This window comes from Cryptomeria japonica, chromosome 10, assembly GCF_030272615.1.
Source record: "Cryptomeria japonica chromosome 10, Sugi_1.0, whole genome shotgun sequence".
NCBI classification, from domain to species: Eukaryota; Viridiplantae; Streptophyta; class Pinopsida; order Cupressales; family Cupressaceae; genus Cryptomeria; species Cryptomeria japonica.
In genome coordinates this window covers 691,117,481-691,131,277 of record NC_081414.1, presented here as the reverse complement: position 1 = coordinate 691,131,277, position 13,797 = coordinate 691,117,481, and positions in this window count along the sequence as shown.

Here is a 13,797-nt window from a genome sequence, read left to right as displayed (position 1 = left end):
CCTAGAATTAGGGGTTGGTGCTCTTTAGGTTTGTTCCCTAAACATTGTATTGAGAGATTCATTGTGAGGTTGGATTGGAGTAGTAGTCTCTAACAATATTTATCACTGAGGTTTTCCCCATCTTGGGTTTTTATAGTATATGGTGATGTTATGTGATGGCCCTTTATGTGTGAATGCATTTGTGATTAGTCTCCCCATTAACCGATAAGTTAGCGTTGAGTGAAATCTATAAACTGGTATGCTCACCTAGGATAGTCAAAGGGAAAACTTTGAGAACCACTAATTCAGCCCCTCCTCAGTGGTGCATTGTGTCTAACAATTCGTATCAGAGCGTAGGTTCCTAGTCAGACGAGATTTATCCAGCTTGGGTAGATTCTGGACTAAGGACACAATGGTTTCTTTAGTATCAATCTCTGCTCTAGTTTTTTATGGTTCAAACTATTCCATTTGGAGTTGTAGAATGGAAGTCTACTTGTCCTCTCTAGGTTTTGATGTATGAATGTCAGTAGTTAATGGTCTCCCTAGGAATGTTTGTCCTCCCACTGGCTCTTAAGAAGAAAGAAGATGCAAGTGCAATGAAGTTGCCATGAAGGTTATATCCAGTGGGCTTACCTATGATGTCTCCCCATAAGTGGATAAGTGCAGATCGACAAAATGTCTATGCAATAGAATGAAAAAGTTATATGGAAATGAGACTACCACTGTTGGATCAGTTTGTGAAAGTGAGAAGAAAAATGAAGCTAACACATGTGCAAATGACATATGCAGATCAGATTGTTGTAGCAGCAATGGTGATGAGGAGACTCATCTCTTCATGGCCCATGAGATAGATATTGAGAATCACACATCAAAAGGGGTTAATGGAGATAGATCTCATCGGTATGATGTGTTTGGCAGTGATAATGAAGAAAACGAAGAAGGAGAAGGAGAGAAGGTAGATAGATCTAGCTGACAAGATCTATTTGGAAGTGATGACGATGAAGAAGATGATGTTGAAGTTGATCTTGAAGGTGAACTAGTAAGTGCACTAGAAGAGCTGCAAAATGTTAAAAATGAATTTAAAAACTCCAAAAGATTGATTTATGAGGATTGTAGCCAGTTAAGAACCTTCCTTGAAGAATCAAACCAAAAGGTTATTTTAGTGACCACTCAACTAGAAGAGGCAAAAAGATTGATTGATGATTTGAAATCAGTCTTGAACTCCCAGGAAATTGAAATGGAGATTCTAAGGAAAGAATACAAGATGTTCAAGAATGTTGCTATTGTGGAACAAAAACTGGTTGGTCAATAGTCTTCAAGAATCAAAGTTAGCCCTTGCTAATCTGAAAGCGCAAGTTTTTGATGCTAAGAATGTGAATGTGGAATCCAAATCGGATTTGGATACCAATAGGTGGAGACTTAAGAAAAAAAGTGTCATATGCTTAAGGATGAAGTTGAAAAGCTCACATTAGAGCTTGATAAGTGCCAAGACGAGCTTAAACTGAGAAAGAAATATGATGGTGGCACTAAAACCTTGGATAGAATATTAAGCCAACATAAACACTCCAAGGATGTTGGTGGATTAGGATGTTGTACCGATGAATGCTCCACAAGAAAGAAGATCCCCCAAAAGGATATTGAGTTTGTCTCCTTAGACGGAAATGGCAAGGGACAAACCTTTACAGATAGATATGCTTCGAGAAAAAAGGTTAATCTGACTACAACTGGTGAGGACATAAAGTTGAGGTTGAAGAATGATGCTACATGGAGAAACAATGCAGATGTAAAAGGAAAAGTGAAGCTAGGAGAAGATAGCTTCATCAAAAGCAAGAACATGAGAAGGCAGTCTAGAAGACCTCCTTCCAGTAGAAGATAAAGAAATGTTGAATCCCATTAGTCAAATCAAGTATGGAAGAAGAAGGGAGCTTATGGTAGAACTGCTCAGAATGGACAACTTATAATTCACCCCCAAAGAAGCAGAAATGGAGATGTCAAACCTGTATAGGATGTTACAACTATAACTCTCATTGATGTCAACTAGTGAGAAAGAGGTTGTTGGCATTAGAGATTGATGTCAACCAGTATAGAAGGACAATGTGGTGATCATCAGAATGTAGAAGGATGAATTGGTATGTACCGATATGCTAGTTGTGCAATTAAGTGAGCGGTGAGTAAAAGGTTGCCGCCATGGTGTTGTATACAACCGAAATGAAGAGACTGCATGATGGGTTGTTGATTGTGATGAAGAGGTGGAATGTAATTTTAATCACATCAACACTAGAGGTGAAGTATGAGCAGGCCACTGAATTGCTAGTATGACATTAACTAGCAGGATTGCCACCGAATGAAGAAGCTACCACCAGGCTAGGTGATAGGTTGACAGTGCAGATGGTAGGATATTGATGGCTCAAACTGAATCTATTGGTAAATCATAGAGATTCCTTAGGTACATGAAATTAGCAATGAACACTGGATCAGTGTATGAGGACAAGGTGTGCTATCGGTGCCGAGAAGGAGAGTTAAATTGATGAGTTTGCCATCTTGGTAAATTGGCAGAGAAGAGACCCAGTCAGGAGAAGATGAGGTTTGTATTTGCAATCATGATGTTACCATTATGTAGATGATGTGTTGTGTTTCCACAAGTGTTGAGCACTGGATGATGATGACATGGAGTCATCTAGGTGATCACCAGTATGCACCAGAGTGAATAGAATGAGCAAAAGTGAAAGACCTCATTGATGAAGGTACACATGATGAGTTACTCCTGATGGCTACTGAGGTCCGACATGTTTAATGATAAGGAAAACATGATATACTAGCACAAACCAGATGGCATTGGAAGGAAGGACAACCGACAAGATGATTTGTGTCAATGGGGTTAGTGAATTGATATGTGTGTACCAGTTATGTGTGTGGTTGGTGACTAAGTCTGAACTGACATAAACAATATACTAAGGTGGATGCCGACAATGGTGCCATGTGGAATAAAGGTGGCAGACATGTATGTAATAGTAGATGGAGTGTGCATTGACAAGGTTGTTACAAAGTTGGTCAACATTAATTGTAGACACCGTAAATCATGGAAAGTGTTGCAGAAACATTGCGTAGCTGTGTCTAGGATAAATCAGTCAAGTTCTCATCATGGAGATATAGAAGGGACTGAGTGTAAGGGAAAATAAGGTTGAAGTGTTCAACTAGAAGAAGTGCAGAATCGACAGTGACCATACCAGCAGAGAAGAAGTGAAGGAAAATGCAAAGAAAGTAGGCATAGAACCGATAGAGTGTAGTACTAATGAAGAGCAACAAAGAGAGAACTGATAGTGAACTAGGCAAGAGATCCAGTAGAGAGATTTGAAGAAGTGTTACAAAATCCATTTGTAACAAGGCTATTAACTTGTAAATGAATATGTTGTGTATTCAATGAGTTGGAGCTCAATGTAGGGGTTGTAGCTCCTTGGGTTGGTGCACTAAAATGAGGGGTTGGTCCTTGGATTGGTGCCCTAAAATCAGGGATGGTGCTCCTTGGGTTGGTTCCCTAAACATTGTATTGAGAGATTCATTGTGAGGTTGGATTGGAGCAGTAGTCTTTAACAATATTTATCACTGAGGTTTTCCCCATCTTGGGTTTTTCTAGTATATGTTGTTATGTGATGGCCCTTTATGTGTGAATGCATTTGTGATTAGTCTCCCCATTAACCGATAAGTTAGCATTGAGTGAAACACGTTAACTAGTATGCTCACGTAGGATAGTCAAAGTGAAAACTTTGAGAACCACTGATTCACCCCCTCCTCAGTGGTGCATTGTGTCTAACAATTGGTATTAGAGCATAGGTTCCTAGTCAGACGAGATTTATCCATCTTGGGTAGATTCTGGCTTAAGGACACAATGGTTTGTTTAGTCTCAATCTCTGCTCTAGTTTTTTATGGTTCAAACTACTCCATTTGGAGTTGTAGAATGGAAGTCTACTCGTCCTCTCTAGGTTTTGATGTATGAATGTTAGTAGTTAATGGTCTCCCTAGGAATGTCTATCCTCCCACTGGCTCTGAAGAAGAAAGAAGATGCAATTGCAATGAAGAAGCCATGAAGGTTATATTCAGTGGGCTTACCAGTGATGTCTCCCCACAGGTGGATAAGTGCAGATTGGCAAAATGTCTATGCAATAGAATGAAAAATTTCTATGGAAATGAGACTACTACTGCTGGATCAGTTTGTGAGAGTGAGAAGAAAAATGAAGTTGACACATGTACAAATGTCATATGCAGATTAGATTGTTGCAATAGCAATGGTGATGAGGAGACTCATCTCTTCATGGCCCATGAGACAAATATTGAGAATCACACATCAAAAGGGGTTAATGGAGATAGATCCCATCGATATGATGTGTTTGGCAGTGATAATGAAGAAGATGAAGAAGGAAAAGTAGACAAGGTAGATAGATCTAGCTGACAAGATCTATTTGGAAGTGATGACGATGAAGAAGATGATGTTGAAGTTGATCTTGAAGGTGAACTAGTAAGTGCACTAGAAGAGCTACAAAATGTTAGAAATGAATTTAAAAACTACAAAAGATTGATTTATGAGGATTGCAGCCAGTTGAGAACCTTCCTTGAAGAATCAAACCAAAAGGTTATTTTATTGACCACTCAACTGGAAGAGGCAAAATGATTGATTGATGACTTGAAATCAGTCTTGGACTCCAAGGAAATTGAAATGGAGATTCTGAGGAAAGAATACAATATGTTCAAGAATGTTTCTATTGTGGAACAAAAGTGGTTGGTGAATAGTCTTCAAGAATTAGAGTTAGCCCTTGCTAATCTGAAAGCACAGTGGTTGATGCTAAGAATGTGAATGTGGAATCCAGATCAGATTTGGATACCAATAGGTGTAGGTGCAAAGTGTTAGAGCAAGAGGTGGAGACTAAAGAAAAGAAGTGTCATATGCTTAAGGATGAAGTTGCAAAGCTCACATTAGAGCCTGATAAGTGCCAAGATGAGCTTAAACTGAGAAATAAATATGATGGTGGCACTGAAGCCTTGGATAGAATCTTAAGCCAACAGAAACACTCCAAGGATGTTGGTGGATTAGGATGTCATACCGATGAATGCTCCACAAGAAAGAAGATCCCCCAAAAGGATATTGAGTTTGTCTCCTCAGATGGAAATGGCAAGGGACAAACCTTTACAGATAGATATGCTTTGAGAAAAAAGGTTAATCTGACTACAACCGATGAGGACATAAAGTTGAGGTTGAAGAATGGTGCTGCATGGAGAAATAATGTAGATGTAAACAGAAAAATGAAGCTAGGAGAAGATAGCTTCATCGAAAGCAAGAACATGAGAAGGCAGTCTAGAAGACCTCCCTCTAGTAGAAGACAAAGAAATGGTGAATCCCATTAGTCAAATCAAGCATGGAAGAAGAAGGGAGCTGATGGTAGAACTGCTCAGAATGGACAACCTATAGTTCACCCCCAGAGAAGCAGAAATGGAGATCTCAAACCGGTAAGATCACCTCGTGCATGGCAAAATAAACTTGTAAGTAATAAGACTCCATTCTCTGGTTATTGTTTTGCATGTAAAGGATATGGCCATAGGGCAGAAGAATGTAAAATGAGGTCTAGGAATAGACAAAGTCTTCTTCCTAGGAACGGTAAATCAGCTGGCTATAGATATCATGCATATGAGCAGAATGTTTCACAAAGTAGAAACATGCATGTTCCCTCTTCTGGTTATGCTAACAAGTATCCATGTGTTGCTCCTAAAAATGTAAATACAATATGTTATAACTGCAATGGATTTGGTCATAGAAGTTTTGAATGCAGGAAGAAGAACTTGCACTACTATGGCAACCCATGGAACTGTCCTAATAAAATCAGAGGCAGTTATAGGACACATGAGAGACAAAAATATGCATGGAACGAGAAGAAAAGTGTTCCTACACATACAAGGAATCCATGGAGACTGACAATCGGGTATAATGGCATGAACAAAAAAAAGAAAAACAAATTGGTATGTTAGAAGGTTCCCCAATCATGAGATTGACATGGATGTTGTATGCTACTATAACACTATCTACAGAGAGAGAACCAATGAGCAGAAGAAGGTCAACATTGATCCCATGGCTGCAGAAGTGGAAAGGAAAGAAATCAAGCAGACATGGAGAAAGAAGCAGGAAGATAAGAGCATGGACCGACATTATGCATTCAATGCACAAGTGATATCTCTTATGGCTTAGTGGAGATGCAGGATGTCACAGGGAGATACTTATTGATCAGATTATTTACCCCCCATGATTAAAGAGAACAAATGAGAGGATAGGTTGTTTCCGGCAAGAGGAAGAAGGTGAGTTAGCAGTATGTGTAGTTGTTGTCTTGGCTACACATCTACACAGGAAAGGTGGATCACTGCTACAGGTGAAATGAATGGTAGCAGAGGTATTTGGCACCAGGAGTTGTAGGTCAGTGAATTAAGTGTCCCAATAGAGATATGATATCGGTAGGTATAGTATATTACCACCTTGGTTTAGTACTGTAGGTTATGTAAGTCGATGAGTTGAGGGGTCTGTGTAGTAACTTCGGTAGCATGAATTGTGGGAATTTTGTCTTAGGTGATATTGTAAAGGTCCTGAATGACAGGAGGTGGTCCGATAGTTGACCATATATGCAGTAATCTTAGTGAGTCAATCGGTTGGATATGTGACAAAAAGTTGTAGTGACCCGTGGTTGGTATTGTGGTCATGATTGAGGATGTCATAGGTAGGATGAATGTCATGGAGGTGAAAGACTATCAACATTTATAGATGCTCACTTTCACTGGTACAAAGTACTATTTTAGGGTATCGGTTTAGGACCTACTAGAAAGATGTTGACCAAAGATCTGTGTTTCAGGGGGAGTTCAAAGCCATATTTTTTTATTAATATTAGACATGCTAAACACAGTGGGAGATCTGTCAGATGTTTAACAACACCGATGTAGAACTACCTATAGAACTACCTGTTGGCATTTGCATGAAGACTCCATTAATGATATTTTATGTTTTCAATGATGTCAATTGAACTAGTAATGATATTGTTGATATTGTCTTGTAACCGGTAGGAAGAGCTTTGTGAAGGATATTGTACACCGGTATGTAAGTTTGTGAGTTGAACTGGTAATCGGAGTAAAAGGTTAAACCCTTTCTATGTTATGTAATAGGTAAACCCTAACCAATTAAGGTTGTTGAATTGGTTATGCTGGTTTATGATCTAATGTTGAGTGGTAATGATAGTGACACGAAAGGTCATTTTATGAAGACAAGGTCAATTGTTTTGGCGCGTTTGTTTATTTGTTTGTTTGTCTAGGGAATGAGAAAAGTGTATTGCATCTAATGTAAAGAACATGATGAGTTACTGAGCTTGATGAAGCGGTAATCAAGGAGTGGTTGAGGTTTTCTTAATTGATGTGTAGAGATTGCTATGAAATCCAACGGTCATGTTTGTACTGACTTGTTTGTAATCTTGGTGAGAGGATTAGATTTTTGTTGTGTTACCAACATAATTGATTTGTATTTAAGGTCAAGGAAGTTGGTTTGTTTAGTGTTGGCAAGAGTTGGCTGAAATCAGTTGAGTGTGTGGTTGCTAAACCGGATAATGAGTCTGCAGTTTGAGTAAAGGTAGATAGAAGCTTAAATGGATCTAATCAAGAAAGTGTAGTGCTATTTAGATAGATCAAGAAACTCCTATTGTTTTCTAAAAATTACAACAGAATTCAAATCCCCTAACTGGGCAAGCTCTAACAAGCTTGGTTACTTATTAAATCATCTAACAAGGTGGTCCATTAGATTGGATTTTCAAACCCTCTACTGAGGTTACTCCTTAAGGGTATTTTCTTCTAACAAGGCATTTGTAGTCAATCCCTTAATTGGGTGATTCCTAACAGGATCATTTCTTAACAAGACTTTTGTAAAACCTTTAACAGGCTTGGCTCCTAATAGGGCGAACTTCAGAAGAGTTCAGATATTATCTTGTGAGTCCCATCTCATCGTGGTTTTTACCTATTTGGATTTTCCACGTATAAATACTTGTGTCATGTGGTGAATGTTTTTGTGTTTATGATCTTATGGTTGATTTGATTAACTACTTAACTATTTCTAATAAGGCATGATTACTAGAAGCATTGAGAAATGAAGCATTGGCATATGATAAAGCATTTGGATGTTTACAAGTTAAATGTTGTTTACTGTTAAGTCGTTGTAATAGTCAACCGATATTCTTATGAGTATTGATCTTGACAGTGGTATTTTCATTGATAAGTTTACTTTGTATGTTTGAGTTTAAGTTTGGGAAGTTTGTATCATTTTTTCTTCTTATTGATTCACCGCCCCCCTCTCAGTAATTTACCTAATACTTATTCTTTCATCATACCATCACTACCTGTATAGAAGAGAATATGTGATTTTAATAGTACAATCACATTAAATTCTTATCAATAATTTGTATCAATAATCAGTATCAGACTAGTGTGTGCAACTGAGGTATGTTAGTGTCTAAGTCTTCCATCTCATGTGATGTTGATTGAGATGGTGTACATAATAGGGGGAGAAAGAGCCTGTTGTGATAGTAACGCAGAGCATCAATTGGTAGCTGAACTAGGTACCCTATGTGTTGGCAAAAAGGGGAGGCTATTGGCATTAAAGATTAATGTCAACTAGTATAGCATGACAATCAAGTGATCATCAGAATGTAGAAGGATGAACGTTTATGTACCGGTATGTTAGTGGTGCAGTTAAGTGACCGATGAGTAAAAGGTTGTTGCCATGGTGTTGCATACAACTGAAATGAAGAGACTGCATGATGGGTTGTTGATTATGATGAAGAGGTGAAATGTTATTTGAATCACATCAACACCAAAGGTGAAGTATGAGCAAGCCACTAGATTTCTAGTATGACATTAACTAGCAGGAATCCCACCAGATGAAGAAGCTATCACAAGGCTAAGTGATAGGTTGATAGTGCAGATGGTAGGGGATTGATGGCTCAAACCAAATCTACCAGTAAAACATAGAGATTCCTCAGGTACATGAAATCAGAGATGAACACTAGATCAGTGTGTGATGATAAGGTGTGCTACTGTGATAGAGAAGGAGAGGTGAATTGATGAGTTCTCCATCTTGGCAAACCGATAGAGAAGAGACCCAATCAGGAGAAGATGAGGTATGAAATTGCAATCATGAAGTTACCACTATGTAGATGATGTGTTGTGTTGCCAAAAGTGTAGAGCGCTAGAGGATGATGACATGGAGTCATCTAGGTGATCATGGGTATGTAGTAGAGTGAACAAAATGAGAAGAAGTGAAAGACCTTCATTGATGAAGGTACACATGATGAGTTACTCCTTATGGCTGCTAAGGTCTGACATGTTTAATGATTAGGCAAACATGATATACCAACAGGAGCGATAAGACATTGGTAGGAAGGATAACCGGCAAGGTGATTTCTGTTGGTAGGGTTATTGAACCAATATGTGTGTACCAGTTATGTGTGTGGTCAATGACTAAGTCTAAACTGACATAAATAGTGTGCTAAGGTGGATGTCGACAATGGTTTGACTTGGAGTCAATTTGGCGGACAAGCATGTAGCGGTAGATGGAGTTTGTATCGATGAGGTTGTTATAGAGTTGGTTGGCATTAATTGTAGACCCTGTAAATCATGGAAAGTGTTGCATAAATTTTGCAAGGGTGTGCGAATCAAGGAAGGTCAAACTAAGATGATCGATGCAGAGTGCCCAGGTGCAGGATGAGGTTGGCGATGAAATCTATGAACCATTAACGGTGATTGGTGTTGTGTCTCGCCAACTGACTGACTATGTTTTCTAAATATAGCAAACATGTTTTGGAAGGCACGATAATTGTTGAGACATGTACCAGCTAGGACTTGAACCTAGGACCTTCCATAAGATGCTGGAGTGCTCTACCATTGAGCTACTTGCCCCTCTTGAACCAGTCCATCATTAGTTTGGGTGTGGCTTATTTCCAATACCAACACCCCCCCTTAAGCCACACCTCTCATGTGCTTGGGGCTCCTATCCTAGACCTAGCTCTGATACCATGTTGAGACATGGACCAGCTAGGAATCAAACCTAGGACCTTCCATACACTGCTGGAGTGCTCTACCACTGAGCTACTAGCACCTCTTGGACAAGTCCATCATTGGTCTGGGTGTGGCTTATTTCCAACACCAACAATAATGATAGTGTTGTGCAGGTAGTTATATTGGAGATCAGATCGAATGAAATTTGATTGGATTCAATGTGCCCTGTGATCAGTGGAAGAAACCTTAACCGCCTAAATTTGAATTGGCTTTTGGCGGTAAAACAAGGCTATAAATATGCAAGCCAAAATCATTGAAGTGAGATGCTAAAGGAGAGAATATTTCTGATGGATGAGAAAAAGTAGTTCCATGTAAGATAAATCAGTCAAGTTCTCATCAATGAGATATAGAAGAGACTGAGTGTGAGGGAGAACAAGGTTGAAGTGTTCAACTGGTAGAAGTGCAGAACCGATAGTGACCATACCAATAGAGAAGAAGTGAAGGAAACTATAGAGGAGCAAGGAATAGAATCGATAGAGTGTAGTACTGGTGAAGAGTAGCAGAGAGAAGAGGCAACCAAAAAAGTGAACCGACAATGAACTGGACAAGAGATCCAACAGAGAGATTTGAAGAAGTGTTACAAAATACATTTGTAACAAGGCTACTAACTTGTAAATTAATATGTTTTGTAATCACTAAGTTGGAGCTCAGTGCAAGGGTTGTATCTCCTTGGGTTGGTGCCCTAAAATCAGGGGTTGGTATGCCTTGGGTTGGTGTTCTAAAATTGGGGGTTGGTGCCCTAAAATCAAGGGTTGGTGCTCCTTTGGGTTGGTTCCCTAAATATTGTATTTAGAGATTCATTGTGATTCTGGATTGGAGTAGTAGTCTCCAACAACATTTCTCATCAAGGTTTCTCCCATCTTGGGTTTTCCTCGTATATGCTGGTGTTATGTGATGGCCCTTTATGTGTGAATGCATTTATGATTAGTCTCCCCACTAACTGGTAAGTCTGCATTGAGTCAAATCTATTAACCGATATGCTCACCTAGGATAGTCAAAGGGAAAACTTTGAGAACCACTGATTCACCCCCCTCTCAGTGGTACATTGTGTCTAACACTAAGATTGAAATTTTGAAAATTAATGCAAAATTAGGAAATGCACAAGATTAATTTAAAAATTAGGGTCCTTTTAGTGAACTACTTAGTTTTGAAATTTAATTTGCAATGAGATCTAGGATTTAAAATTTGAATTTGAATTACCACCAATCTTAAATAATTAATTCATAATTTAAACCAATCACAAGCTTAATTTTAAATTTAAAAACTAGGGTTTTTAAAATAAACCACTTAATTTTAAAATTTAATTGGGAAATTAAACTTGCAAATAAAATTTTGAATTGTGAAATATGAAAAGCACTCAGATCTAAAATAATTATTTTAAATTAAGAAAAATACAAGTTCAATTTTGAATTTAAAAATTAGGGTTTTAATGAATTTAACCTCTAAACCTTTGAAATTTTCATGGAAATCAAACTTGTAAATGAAAATTTGAATTTTAAACTGCATAAACACTCAGATCTGAGAACAAAAATTAGAATTGAAGGTGTAAGGAGTCAGGTTCACCTAAATGTAATGTGGAACTAGGGTTTCCACCCAAGGAATGGAAGCCACTATATTTTTCACTTAGTGACTTTACATTTAAAAGAGGATGAGGAATTCACTAGATCTAGTCATAAATCAAATGAAGACTGAATGCTTTGATTAAATGTATCTTCCTCTTTTGTAAGTTGAAGTTTGGAAATTAGGTAAAATGCTAAAAACATGGAGGTAAAAGCATGAAAATAGCAAGCTACGGATGTGGGATTTTTGCACCCAGTTGGATCCAAGTAATGTAAGCTTAATCGGACTTGCTCCTTGAAATTTCCCAAAAAGTGTTGGGACCATGGCACATCATATCAATCCTCTAAAATTTTCGCATGCCAAAGGGGGATGATTCATCTCTATGAATAAAGCTTAATCTGAAGAGTACAACTCCATGCATGTTTCCTACACATAGAAAGAAGAGAAAAGGGGTTGGGAATAGGGCTTTCCTATGTCAAACCCTAGTTTGGAATTAACCTTGAATAAAATATTACAACTGCTTGAAATAAATAATGGAAGGTATACCTAAGATCTACAATCACTAACGATGATGCTTTGCTTCTTGAATGTACTCACGTATGTTTTATGAAATGCTATGACCATAACAATGTTGGCATTGACAAAATTGGCCAATCCCAAGAACTGGTATATGAACTAAGATTTGTCATTAATGTCTAACACTCCGTTGAAGTGGTATTGGTAGAGTGGTGTATTTCAGAAAGCGAAGGTGAACACTTGTAAAAACATGAAAACAACATAAGAGACAAATGGCCAAAGTTCAATCAACTCAAGGGAAGATAGATTAAGCTAACCGCTCTATCACTCAAGAAGATTGGTGTTGAGGCCTGTCTGATAATGATGAAGTCACAAAAGGTGAATTAGGCAAGAAGGGTTGAGGTTGTATACAAACTGGAACCTCATTGGCAAACATAGAAAGAGACTTGATGATAGCACCACAAACCAACAATCAAATGATGAACTGATATTATAGGAGCACAGTGACTTACTGGTACACCAGTATGACAAAAATATGATAGGCGATCACCATATATCTCAAAGCAGTGCCAAAAGGTGAGTTGGTGAGTTTGTGTCTATCCCAAATCACAAGTCGATGAGGTCAACTTTAGTTATAATGCATTCAAGCCATGATTATCTGCGAATTTTTTGGCTCTCAATTTAATGACTAAACTCGACCCAGAAGTTAGTATTTTTAGGGGATGCGGTGCCAAAATTAGTTGGACAATTGGTGGAATTGTTGCAGGGCACACAGAGAAAGAGTGGGAGATTTTTGAATTTGAAATCTTTCAAAATATGTGATTTCCTTGATTGAGGGAACACCTGAAGGTGTCGGCATAAAATTTATAAAGTATTTTTGAGTTCATTGAGAAAGACTTGATCGTAAAATTTACAAAAAGAAGATCTTGTAGAAGGCAATCCAAAGTGAAGAGAAGAGTGAGAGAAAGCGCTAAAAGGATTTAGAAGAGTAGAGGGTGTTTAAGGTAGACCGGCTGAGTGCAGAGCTAAGAGACAGAGAACTGATAGAGTATAGAGCCAAAGGTCAGATGAATGGAAAAGTACAGAGTCAAAGGTCAGAGGACTGACAAATTGCAGAGTTGAAGAAGAAAATTGGTGTTGTGCAGAGTAGGCACAATTAGTGTGGGTAGAGTGTGATTCTCTTTATGATCTAATGAAGCTATCAGTAGCTAAGTCAACAGATCATCCATTTGTTGCTTTCTAACCATTGCAACTTAAATCCCTTAATCAGGTGACATCTTAATTGAAGTTCTTAAGTCCTTTAATCAGGCTACCTTTAATAAGGTAAAGGCACTAACTGACCTTAAACAAAATGCTTTAACTGGGTGGCACCTAACAAGTGTCTTTGTAATATCCAAGCAAGGATGGCTCCTCATCGGGCGTACTCTAAAAGAGTACAAATTTTGTGAGTTCATACTCACACCATGGTTTTCTCCCATTTGGGTTTTGACGAGATAAATCTTGCTGTCACTATCAACTTTTCATGCATGTATATTCTACTTCAGTGATTAAGTATATTGATTAATATTAAATAAATACATATTAGAGTTAAAAATTTTAATTGTGAAAAACTGATCA